Raw genomic sequence first — 12,725 nt, 5'->3', positions numbered from 1 at the left:
TAAAAATGGATAATAGTTTTAGAATTTTTCAAAACCCTTGTAACTGGGACAGTATCTCATTATAAAAGCTGAAACATTTATACAGTGTACTTACAAAACTTGGCCTTTATTATGATGAGCCCACCGCTTTAAGATAAATAGCAGTTCTACCACAGCAAATGCAGGCTGTAATTAAAATCAGTTCAAGTCACTGAGTAGGCTGTTTGTCAGGGAGAAGTAAGTTTCAGCGGTTTAAAGCACCATTAATCGGCCATTCCGCTGACAAACAGCAAGGTGGACCAGGGAGCAGAGGAATATTGCGCACAGCATAGCAGTTTGTATCCTCCATCTTCTCAAATCAATTCTCAGGGTCATTAGAGTAATATATTTTCATAAAACTTGAGTTCATTCATTCATCGTTATTGCAAAACACTTCGACCACTGGAGACATGACTACTAGATTCATCCAAATATATGTAAATTCCTTCGCTCATGTATATCTGGATATTTGTATAAGATTGGTTCATAACTTATGTTATTGTTTATCATGTTAAACCTGTTTAGATGAGGATTATTATCGTTCAGTGGAGTATTATCATACTTGCATCAACACTTATTGTTATTTTAACATATTTACAGTCAAAAGCTATTGTTATAATTCGATATACCTTTTTAATGACGTAATTTAATATACAATACTTTATTATAAACAGTATTTGTAATTAAAGTTTAATATTGTGTAAAATTTTTAAAACATTTCTTTTAAAATTGTATTATTTATTACTTCTAATCAATGAGGATTATGTAATAAATTAATTGTAGTAATTTGAGGAAATTGAGCATAGGATACATTATTAGATTCATGAAATTAAATGGACATTTACCATATGTTTAATAAATAATGCGTTTCACCTGATATGTCTACAATTAAAAGAAAAAAAATAATGTCGTAAAATAAAAATATTAAATTTGTATCCTATAAATATTTGTACTTTTTCATGCATTAGTTATTCGGTTAACAATTCTCCAATATAACTAGACCGTACTTTGAGGTGTCTAGAAGCCAAGGGGTACAAGTGCAATTTTTTTATGGAGTTAAGTGCACTAACTAGTTGTTATGGAGTCAAATATTGTAGTGGCAAAGGGATACAAGTGTATCACTGTACAGTGCTGCTTTCTAGAGGATGGTATAAGTACTACCTAGTATATCAGCTGTTTTCCTGAGAAGCCAAGGGGTACAAGCGCCACTTGTGGCCCTTGGCTTCCAACTGACTGTCACCAAAGTAGTTTGTTGTTGAATGTTGTACAAGCTTATCGACATTGCTATTGTCATATCCTTTAATTAAAAGTTTACCGATATTATTTTAGAATAGTAGGCAACTTTGAGAATACAGTACCCTAAGTTCTGGTAGTATAATCGAAATGGACATCGCAAGTAATTCAGATGAAGAAGAACAGAATTCTCAACATAACCTCTTTAGCGGTAAGTGAAAATTCTAGTTTGTGTTTACAAATGCTACATATCAGATCATGATTAGAAAAAAATTGTGATGACAGTACAATTGTTTTGTTTTTTTCAGACGCCTCATATGCAGATTCTACATACCAGCCTCAATCTAGTAACAACCAATCCTCAGACTCAGAATTTGGTACTGATTTAGTACCAGGGGTGAACCCAGAAGTAGAACCTGAACCACGACAATGGAAAGAACGCAAAAAACACCCAGGTAAGAAGAGGCTGAGAAGGTCAGACAATTGGGCATGAGTGCGTGCAAAGAAGACAAGAAATGAAGGGCAGCTTTAACTGACCGAAAAGGAACAGTGCATCAAGCAAGGCGTATGGAAGACTTCAACCATATATGTAGATATGGTTGTAATACGAATATTCCCAATGCCAAACCTCAATGTATTTTTGAGAGTTATTGGGGACTTGGAAGCTAGGACCTTCAAACTTCTTTTTTGTGTTCTTGCATCAGTCTCCAAGATCCTGCAAGAAAGAAACTTAATGCGACCTATGTGAAGAAAACAAGCTGTGCCTATACATTAGAAGGGTATAGAATATTAAAGGTGTTTTTTTTTTCGGAAAACACTTAATGTTAGCAATAAAAGAATTACTAATGTTATAAACAAAAATATTTCTAGCACAAACTCGATTGCTCACAGGGACAAAAGCGGTCGTAAAGTTCTAACGAATAAAACAACAGATGAAGCCATTCACTTCATAAAAGAACACTTAAAGTCGATTCCTAAGTACAGTAGCTATTACTCTAGGATTAGACGTCCAAATGTGAAGTATTTGACAACGGAACTGTGTATGAAAAAAATCTAGACTTTGTATGTAGAAATGTGTACAGGGAGTAACGTACACCCTGTGAAGGAGAGTTATTATAGATATATTTCCAAACTAATTTTAACCTCCCATTCAAGAGACCTCACACCAATACCTGTGACAAGGGTGACACACTTCAGAATAACATCAACAACGATTTTGATCCAGAAAGAGTTGCTACAGCAAAAATTTAAAAAGAAGTACACATGCGCAAAGCAGATGCTGCAAAAACTGCAAAGGATGAGGATGCATCGAATTTTAAAGATGACCCAACTACAGTAGTTGTATGCTCTGATTAGCAAGAGACGCTTGCAACTCCTAGTGTAAGGTGCAAAAAAGCATACTATAGTCGTCAACTTTGGACTTTAAAATGATATAATTTTTGTGTGCACAATGTTTTCACTGGCCAGGCACAGATGATTTTGTGGCATGAAGGCCAAGGAAATTGTGGTTGTAAAGAAGTTGCTTCCTGCCTTTGGAAATATATTAATACGCTACAACCAACCGTAAAGCGCCTAACTCTCTACAGTGACAACTATGGTGGCCAAAAAAGTCATTATATTGTACAGTTTTGGCATTATGTAGTCCAAAAGACACAAATTGATACGGTTGACCACAGATTTCTAGTAGTGGGACATTCATTAATGGAATGTGACCAGGATTTCGGAATTATCGAAAAAGCAAAGAACAGAAACCATCAGCAGGTCTACGTAACAAGTATGTGGGCCGATATTAGATTGAAATCTAGTATGAAGTTCATGGTGACACAAATGGAGAATGATGACATTGTGTCTTTAGATTCACTAGAACCTTACTTCAGGAAAAAATGTACCAGGTATAAGTAAAATGCCGTGTGTGCATTTTAAGAAAGCACATCCACACAAATTGTTTTACAAAGAAAGCATCAACATTCCTAATTTTTACGAGCTGAACATGAAGTCTTCAAGATCTGGTCGACCTCTCAACGAACTCCCGTTAATGGCAGCGACAGGAGACATGCAAAAAAATTAAGAAACTCAAATTTGACAACTTACAATCACTTCTTCCATACGTTTCCCCTATCTACCATGACTTCTTCAACGCCTTACAATACATTAATGGGCCTAAAAATATTCCTGTAGAAGTTAACCAGGATGCTACTGTTCCCCTAGGTGATGAAGAGCCAGAAAACATTTTTGATAGTGAGTCAGAAGATTAGTCTGTGCTCAGGAATTGTAGTATCAAACTGATTTGCACAATTTGGTAATTCTTTTGCTAATGATTTTTCTATTAAAATACATCATTTTTAACACAGTTGTTCTTTTACTCAATCCAAATGTTTATAGACAAACCATAACCAAACGGCTCAGCCAATATCTGGTACTTTTTTTGGAAGCCAAGAGGTATAAGTGATCTCTCTTATCACATAATCAAGGATTGTAAAATAAGAGCCAAGAAAGCAAGATCTATAACTTATTCCACAGATTATGTAACACTTCTACGTCACTTTCAAGAAGTGTTTCATGTGTATGAAACCATTACTTATAATTTTAATAGAGAGTTAAACTTCAAACTTCTTTTTCTCCATATCAACATTCAGTCACTTGTACCCCCTTGGCTTCTAGGCTCCTCATTTAAAGTACTAATAACATAACATTTTTATGTTTTACTAAAGCCCGACGTGCATAAATATTATGTATATCCTGTGACAACCATTTCTTTAAGAAGTAAATGATAAGGAATTATTTTTTTACGAATAATGTTATTGCTATATAAGGATTCCATTAAAGGTCCAATAAATTATAGATTCATATACATAAATTAAATTTAACCCGAAGTGCGGTACAAATTATCGATTGTACAATTATACTTAATTATTCTTTAAGACTATTCCAAAATAAAAAGATCATTTAAATGACATGCACAAATAATTATTTTTTCAATACTCTTTTATATCTGTAAATCCAATTGAATAAGTAGTGGATCCATATTATCTTGTATAAACTCTTGAAAAATTTAGATCATGCTACTACGCATTAGGGAGAGCTAAGTTTTTTTTATGTCAAAAAGTACATAGACTTCCTATCAGACCTTACAATAAATTAGCGTTGATAAAATTACAAACATATTTATAAATAAAATAGATAAAAATGGATAATAGTTTTAGAATTTTTCAAAACCCTTGTAACTGGGACAGTATCTCATTATAAAAGTTGAAACATTTATACAGTGTATTTACAAAACTTGGCCTTTATTATGATGAGCCCACCGCTTTAAGATAAATAACAGTTCTACCACAGCAAATGCAGGCTGTAATTAAAATCAGTTCAAGTCACTGAGTAGGCTGTTTGTCAGGGAGAAGTAAGTTTCAGCGGTTTAAAGCACCATTAATCGGCCATTCCGCTGACAAACAGCAACGTGGACCACGGAGCAGAGGAATATTGCGCACAGCATAGCAGTTTGTATCCTCCATCTTCTCAGATCAATTCTCAGGGTCATTAGAGTAATATATTTTCATAAAACTTGAGTTCATTCATTCATCGTTATTGCAAAACACTTCGACCACTGGAGACATGACTACTACATTCATCCAAATATATGTAAATTCCTTCGCTCATGTATATCTGGATATTTGTATAAGATTGGTTCATAATTATTTTGTTGTTTATCATGTTAAACCTGTTTAGATGAGGATTATTATCGTTCAGTGGAGTATTATCATAGTTGCATCAACACGTATTGTTATTTAAACATATTTCAAGTCAAAAGCTATTGTTATAATTCTATATATCTTTTTAATGACGTAATTTAATATACAAAACTTTATTATAAACAGTATTTGTAATTAAAGTTTAATATTGTGTAAAATTAAAAAAAAATTCTTTTAATATTGTATTATTTATTACTTCTGCACAAAGAAGATTATGTGATAAATTAAATGTAGTAATTTGAGGAAATTGAGCATAGGATACATTATTAGCTTCATGAAATTAAATGGATATTTACCATATTTACCATAATCTTCTTCCAGTGTTTACGTAAATTAGTTACTTAAATATAGCATGTAGGCGTACACCACATCACACTTCCCGTAACAGGGTTTGCAGTCTACAACCCAGTTCATAATTAAGATGTTCTGTCAACCATACTGAAAGATAGTATAAGAAAACAAATGTTTACATTCTCCAGGTAGACAAAAGAGAAACCGTATCTACCCGATCACTGATAATCTGCTGGATGACGCTCTCACGAAGTAAAAATGCATCGTCATCAAGCCCAATAATTAAGATTGTGGTATATAAATAAAAGTTTATGGAAAATATCAAGTCTACAGGTCAGTTCGTTCTTATGATATCGTACGGACAGAGACGCAGAAGGAAATCAAGTGTTTCCACCCAAATCGAGTGATAGACTTTGCTAAAGTTCAGCCAATATTATTCATCTAAATAAAAATACATATTTATATTAAATATAGGTTAAATTTATTTATTGAATTAAAAAAATTTCATTATTAAATGACAGGTACATACAATTTAAAATGAGGTTTTGAAAAGAGTAACTCAGTGAGTTAGTTTTTAATTCGCTAGCCTAATGAAATGGTTGAATAAACTCGTTTAAAGTGCAAGCTTTTAGTTATAATTACATCCCGAAAGTTGGCTAAAGATTAACAGGTTTCAATTAAAGCAAAGTGGTGAAATTGTTTTAAAACCAAAGTTAATTTTAGCTCCTATATTTCTCAAGTGGTTGAATATGAATAATGACTTTATTAGACAATGTAAATCAGCTGTGCTTTGTATATGCGTGAACTATTTTAGTAATAATTTATTACAAATTTTAAATTTTCGAATGAATTTTGTTCTACATATAGGCTATTTGCATCTCTCTATATAAGTCACAGCCCTCAATCACACATTACTAATAGTTCAACTTCCCAATATCGAAGTATGTTGCAATTTAGTACACGTATAGCTGATGTCAAAAATGGAAAACTAACGGATTGTCATACGGATAAAACATCCATAGGTTTTGAAATGATGTTGAAACCCCTGAAACACTATACTCTTTTTCTTACTTCCAAGGGCTTAGAAATATTAAACTTGACACACGTGTCATATGTTGTCCACTGATGAATGTAAGATTCTTTATGAAGATCAACTACATATTTCGTTTAAGTGTGATTAGAACCCTTTACACGGCACTTATGTCGTAACTACACTGTTGAAACCCCTAGAAAAAAGTAATATTTTGTTTTTATAATTTTAGCTGTCCTAGAAAAGTGAAATCCTATACACATGCATATTATGACATCGAAAGGCTACTGGTAACCGAAATACCTGAAACTGGATGTACATTATAACGATCCAAACCCCTTTTGAGACTAAAAGAGGTTTTGATTATGATGTAACTTGTTAAACTCTACTTTAGTGCTGGCAATTCTTTAAACAGGAAAAAAAATATTTTAAATTTAAGTAGAGGGATCTTTTTAGAATAAAATTGCAAACCTATTACATACTTGTTTTTTATCGATACAAAAGCGCTAACGCTACTACTACAAAAAAATCATAGACTGGAATCGACGCTTTTTTTAACCTAAGAAGCCTATGTAGCCTTGTACCCGAGCAACAATGCAAACGTTACTAGGCCACCGGAAATAAATTAGACTAAGAGAAGAGAATAAGGGCCGGAATTAAATACTTTTTACCTAACTAGGCTTTTTGGACTGAGTATGTATATATATATATATATATATATATATATATATATATATATATATATATATTATTTATTAATCATTCCAAGAGCCATACTCTAATATGGTACGAGTAAAACATTTGATCAGAAATTGAAATTATTCATTACAAAGTTAAACTTAAATATTAGCCATAGGAAATTTCGTTTGCCTTTTGAAGCATTTAGCAATGAACAATAAAATGGTACGTACAATAAGCATGTAACAATAAGCATTTAATTCCAAACTATTGTCGGGCCTAATCAGCAGACATTTATGTGTGCTAATTCTAAGATATAATATATAAGTTAAAACAATGACTACATTCTAGCCTCAATATTTGAAAAATTAATTCAATCATTGGAGCTATTCATTAAACTAATATAGAAAATTGTAGTGATATTTTTTAATTTTATTGCACCTCATATAATTGATTCCCCCTTTGATTTTAGAGCCTGAAAAAATTGCTGTTTGAATTTAAGTTTTATTTGTTCTAAAATTAATAGAAAATCTTCAAGTGTAAGGCGTGTCTATTAAACAGGATATACATATGAGTTTCGGTAGCTGTTATTCAATATGAAATCGTGTGCCAAGCCGCAGGCAACTTTTAGTTAATCGTGGAAGCCTAGAAACCTTTAATGAGCAATATGCGAGTTTATTGGGAGGTAATTGATTTTCCACCCGATGTGTTAAATTTTTAATGGTTACATTAACATAATCTTATAGTTGAAAATTACGTGGAAATATTTTTCTTCATTATATTACTTAGGGTTATCCCCAATGCATTGTACCTCAATTTCTCGGGTAATACGTTAAAACATGATTTGTTGTGTATTACTAAAAATAAAATATTATTTAAAATGTACATAAAACACTTAATACAAATCCTATTAACTGCTGTAAACGACGTAAATTATTGATGGAATAACGTTAATTGAATTTTCAATATTAACTACAGACACATTCTAATTATAGGATTACGTGCATACGTTTTCCGTAATAAATTCAGCTCAAAATAATTGTCTGCTATCAGGTGTTACAAAATATATTTACATTTTAAAACAACGTAATTATAGTATTTCCAATATGAAAGGGTTTAATTAAAGTACGCAAAAACATTTATTTCCCCTCATATTACAGTGACGTTGAATATAAAGGGGTTTTATAAATTTGCATTAAATGAAAACCATATTTTACTTCTCTCCATTGTGTGTCTCACAACCATAAGAAGTTGTCTATATTAGTTTGAGATGTACGAAAATTCAACGCAACTATTCTGATCATAGACATGAAGATAAGAGTTATATTACTATGATATAATAAACACAGTAATAGAAATTAAACTTATGACTTGCGAAAAATACAAATTTGAAAGCAAAACCTAATCAAAGTTTAATGTTACTAAGCGATTGAAATGCAATTTACACCATACGGTGATATTGCAAAAACTTTATATTATTTAAGCAAACGTATCACCATTTGGGTTTGCGGTATAGAGAGTCTATTTAGTTACCAAACATAGGCCTTTATTCAACAAGGCAAACTGGTTTTATGTGAAATTACAGATAAAACAAACATGAAGCAAAGGCAAGCTGCAATTAAAGTCCGTTCAAGTCACTGAGTAGACTGTTTGTCAAGGAGATGCGATGTTGAATGGTTTAAAGACTGCACTAATAGGCCATTCGACTGACAAAGTACAGCGTGGACCACGAAGCAGAGGAATATTACGCACAGTATGGCAGTTTATGTACCACTTCTCCACAGATATAACCTAAGGGTCTTTATAGTGATATATTTCATTTACCTTTAGATTTTTCATCGTTAATATATAGTACTTCTTTCCAGTACTTGAGTGCATGTGTTTTAATCAATTTGTGTATTATTTGACAGTAGACTATTATCTAGCACTATAGTAAAATCTTAGATGTAATATATTATCTTATGTACTACATAAATCTGTGTAACTACTCACGCATTTTCAATATAACTTAAATTGTAATTACTATAAATGTTATACACTATTATATCAGGCGCCATGGAAGGGTGTTTTTAATTTACTAAATTACACTATGGAAGTTTTTTTAAATTGGCTACCATTCTGAACTTGGACATTATAAAGCTAAGAGTAAATTGTAAATGGAGGATCATTCCTTTTTAAGGCAATTTCAAAATATGTGCATAACCCTTGTACAGCCTTCCACCATTTACAATTATAGCAATACACTTTGTGTTGTCTTATGAAACGGACTATATTTTTTATGTAAACTAATTTTAAGACATATTTTTGTAATGAGTTCCTATTTCCCTCAATAAGAGAGGTCAAGGTGTTGCTAAACCTTATAGATTTTGAAATTGATAAATTTGTTTATTGGACAAAAATATTAAACAAAATAATAATATGCTGAGTGGAACACAGGACAAAAAATTTACCCGCTATGTTGTAAAACAGCAGAATTTAAAAAGTCTTCATGTAAACATTTTTAAATACATGTAAAGAAAAATATTCTCATGTAAATTTAGCAGACACAATAATATTTTCCAGTATAAGAGTGGTGGCTAATTACAAATATGTTATTTGTATATGGATTTCAAAAAGTACTGAGTAAAGATTTGTTATATTTTTTTACCTTAGGTCCTTAGATTGAACATCCCCCACGTAACTGAAACCTTAGTTGTTAGTGGTTGGTCGTTAGGGGCAGACATATTTTGAATTGTAATTTTTAGTTTGTTTTTACTAATCACGTTATAGATATAGTGTGCATTGAGTTGACAGGCACCATGTTTGTTGTGATTACTGACTTGATGTCTCGAAGCTCTGTTATGATTTGATTATATTAACCTAGAATGTAGTGAAATGTTATGATAGTTATCCACCGGAGAAATATATTACAATTAAGATTTATAAGAGTTGTGATACTTATATCTTGTATGAATTTGATTATGGTATATAAAATTTGCTAAAAATGGTTTTGTAAAACTGTAGTTATCCATCGTAATACATCATACGTCATGTCAATTCGAATTTTTTACATAAAATAAGAAAAAATGTTGTCTCTAAATCTGAAAACAGTAGGGTTTAAGATATTTAAAACAGACCTTGTGTTTTATTTTTCACCGATGTCTAGACCACAACTTTACGAAACTCTTTGTCCATACTGAGCGATTGGTTGGACTAAACAACTAAACACACAACTAAAGATAGGCTCTTCATAAAAAAAAATAATAAATAAAAATATGTAGTTCAAACATGTAACTATAACTTATTAAAACATCGTGGAGGTAATGAATACAAAAATGTTTAAAGCAAACAAAAATGTTTAATTTAAATAACTACTATAAAACAACATTATTATTAAAACAAATACTTTGCCTGAGGCTTAGTTTTTGTTTTACACAAAGCTCTAAATATTGGTTAGAAATGCAAACTATAACTATAATTGCAGCAAAATTTTTACTGTTTTCTATTAAATAAATTTGGTCTCGTTATTCATGAAACAAAGGCCCGTATATACAGGTTTTATATGAAAGTAAAGGTCTACCATACATAAAGCTAAGGTAAGCTTCTGTTAAAATCAACTCTAGTCACTAAGTAGGCATCTCAAAAGACACCCACAAATAATAACAGAAAAATACAGCTATTTCTATGTTTAAAACCAATTAAAAACAAAAAACATATTAGATCTCTATACAAAAAGTTGGTTATATTTATACTATGGATTTTTTAAAACTAGTCTTTATTTTCAGGAATCCAACCGCTTTAAGAGAAATTGCAGTTCCACCACTCATACGCCAAACGCAATCTGTAATTAAAATCAGCTCAAGTTAGTGAGTAGGCTGTTTGTCAAGGAGAGGCAAGATTGAAAGGTTTAAACTCTGCTCTATTCGGCTATTCCGCTGACAAACAACAACGTGGACCACGGAACAGAGGGATAATATGTACAGCATAACAGTTTATTTACTCCATGTCCTCCATAATGATGATCTTTAAAATTATGTATTTAATTAAAGCATTGCCTTGTGCTATTTTATAGCTAACACAGTCCTGTCCCATTTCAAAAATCAATGTTATGATAATTCCGTATTGACTTTCCTATCGTTGCCATAAAATAAAATAACTTGTAATCTTTTATTCAAGAGTCAACGTAGATATTTCGAATCTTGTTCTTAAAACTCAACTTCGTTTCCCACAAATACACTACTTAGTTTACTTCAATATCTAGGTCAAGAAATAATGCATGGAGGAGAGAACCTAGGTGAGTTTACCTATATTAAAGTGTTCTATACCCAACATACAAACCAAGCCTAACCCTCTTTAACCTCAGTACAAAGCAAACATATTCTATACCTGGGTCCACGTCTTCAGGCACAAAATGCTTCTCTTATAAGATACCTTCAGTTAGGTATATAGGAACATTTCCTCCAGATCCATCTTCCGCCAGACCTGTGTAATTTTTCAGATCACAACGCAGTAAGTATCTGTTATCATTTAGTGTCAGAGTGTCCGCCAGGACCAATCCAGGTCAGACGAAACCATCGAAACCGAAACCGTCCACCGATGAACACATATCTTCAAACTCTGAAGACCTCCCTGGGAACATTTCCCCAGATTTTCCAAGATTTACTCCAATGTAATCTAACAGTATATTTTAAATCCATAATATTTCCCGACCAAAGCAACACTCAACAATAGTCCTAAGATCTTCACACTATCTACTTGAGTACCTCAAATAGGAATCCTCAATACCCAAGGGTCGTTGAGAGCCTCAGAATAGGCGATAGTTGCAGTAGCAACAGCGGAAAGATCAGAGTGAGGCACCAGAGAGCTGTCGGTGGGTGGCGTGGTGGGTTTGGTTTCGGTGGCATATGGGCTACGGCGGGCGTAACTCTAGCCTCTATCATCTCCACCGAGATGAGGAAAGCCTGGCGGTCAGCTGTAAGGCTGGTGATTTTGTCCTGGCGCTCCAGGACCAGCCTGTGAGTGTCCTAATTCATTGATTTCTCTAGACGCTAGTTCTCCTCCCTGCACATCGTCAGCTGAGCAGTCAGTCTCAATCTGCGTCTCAAGCTTGGCTTTTATAGACTGCAGCTGACCGTAGAACTTTGCCGGTCTATTACATCCTGTTCAAAAAAAAAAAAAAAAATACCCTCAATTTATATAAGAGCTTTAGGTGAGATAGATGAGATAGAGCTTCTGGCGACATTTCTCGGAGTTTTTAAAAAAAGGTGGAAAATGTTTAACTGATTTTTATAAATTTAATAAAAAACTATCTTTTAACATTACTTTCAAAGCGTATTTAAACAAAACAATGATTTTCCGTAATATTTCAAACTGTATTACCTACACGGAAGTGTTTTCATGTGTTACGCAAGGGAAATCCTTGCTTTTGATACATTGTAAACTGATAATTTGAGTCCTCCTCTTGCAACTTTTTCTATTTATTTACTTAATAAATAAAACGCAGCATTGGATCAGTTTCAATTTTTTTAGAATTGTGGTAATAATGATTTAAAAACAAAGAAAAATATATATTATGTGTAGTAGTAAAAGCTGAAGATCTAATACCTTTTTATGAGATGGATTATATATTCCTTACACGGATAAAAAAAATAGCTGGAGACAGCAATAGCTTATGCCGATATTATAGTTTTGACTGCAATGCTGCCTACCGTAGATCAATTTATTAAACCTTCACATGCATAAAATAATTA

Source organism: Homalodisca vitripennis, chromosome 1, assembly GCF_021130785.1.
Source record: "Homalodisca vitripennis isolate AUS2020 chromosome 1, UT_GWSS_2.1, whole genome shotgun sequence".
NCBI lineage: Eukaryota > Metazoa > Arthropoda > Insecta > Hemiptera > Cicadellidae > Homalodisca > Homalodisca vitripennis.
Note: the sequence above shows the minus strand (reverse complement) of the source record.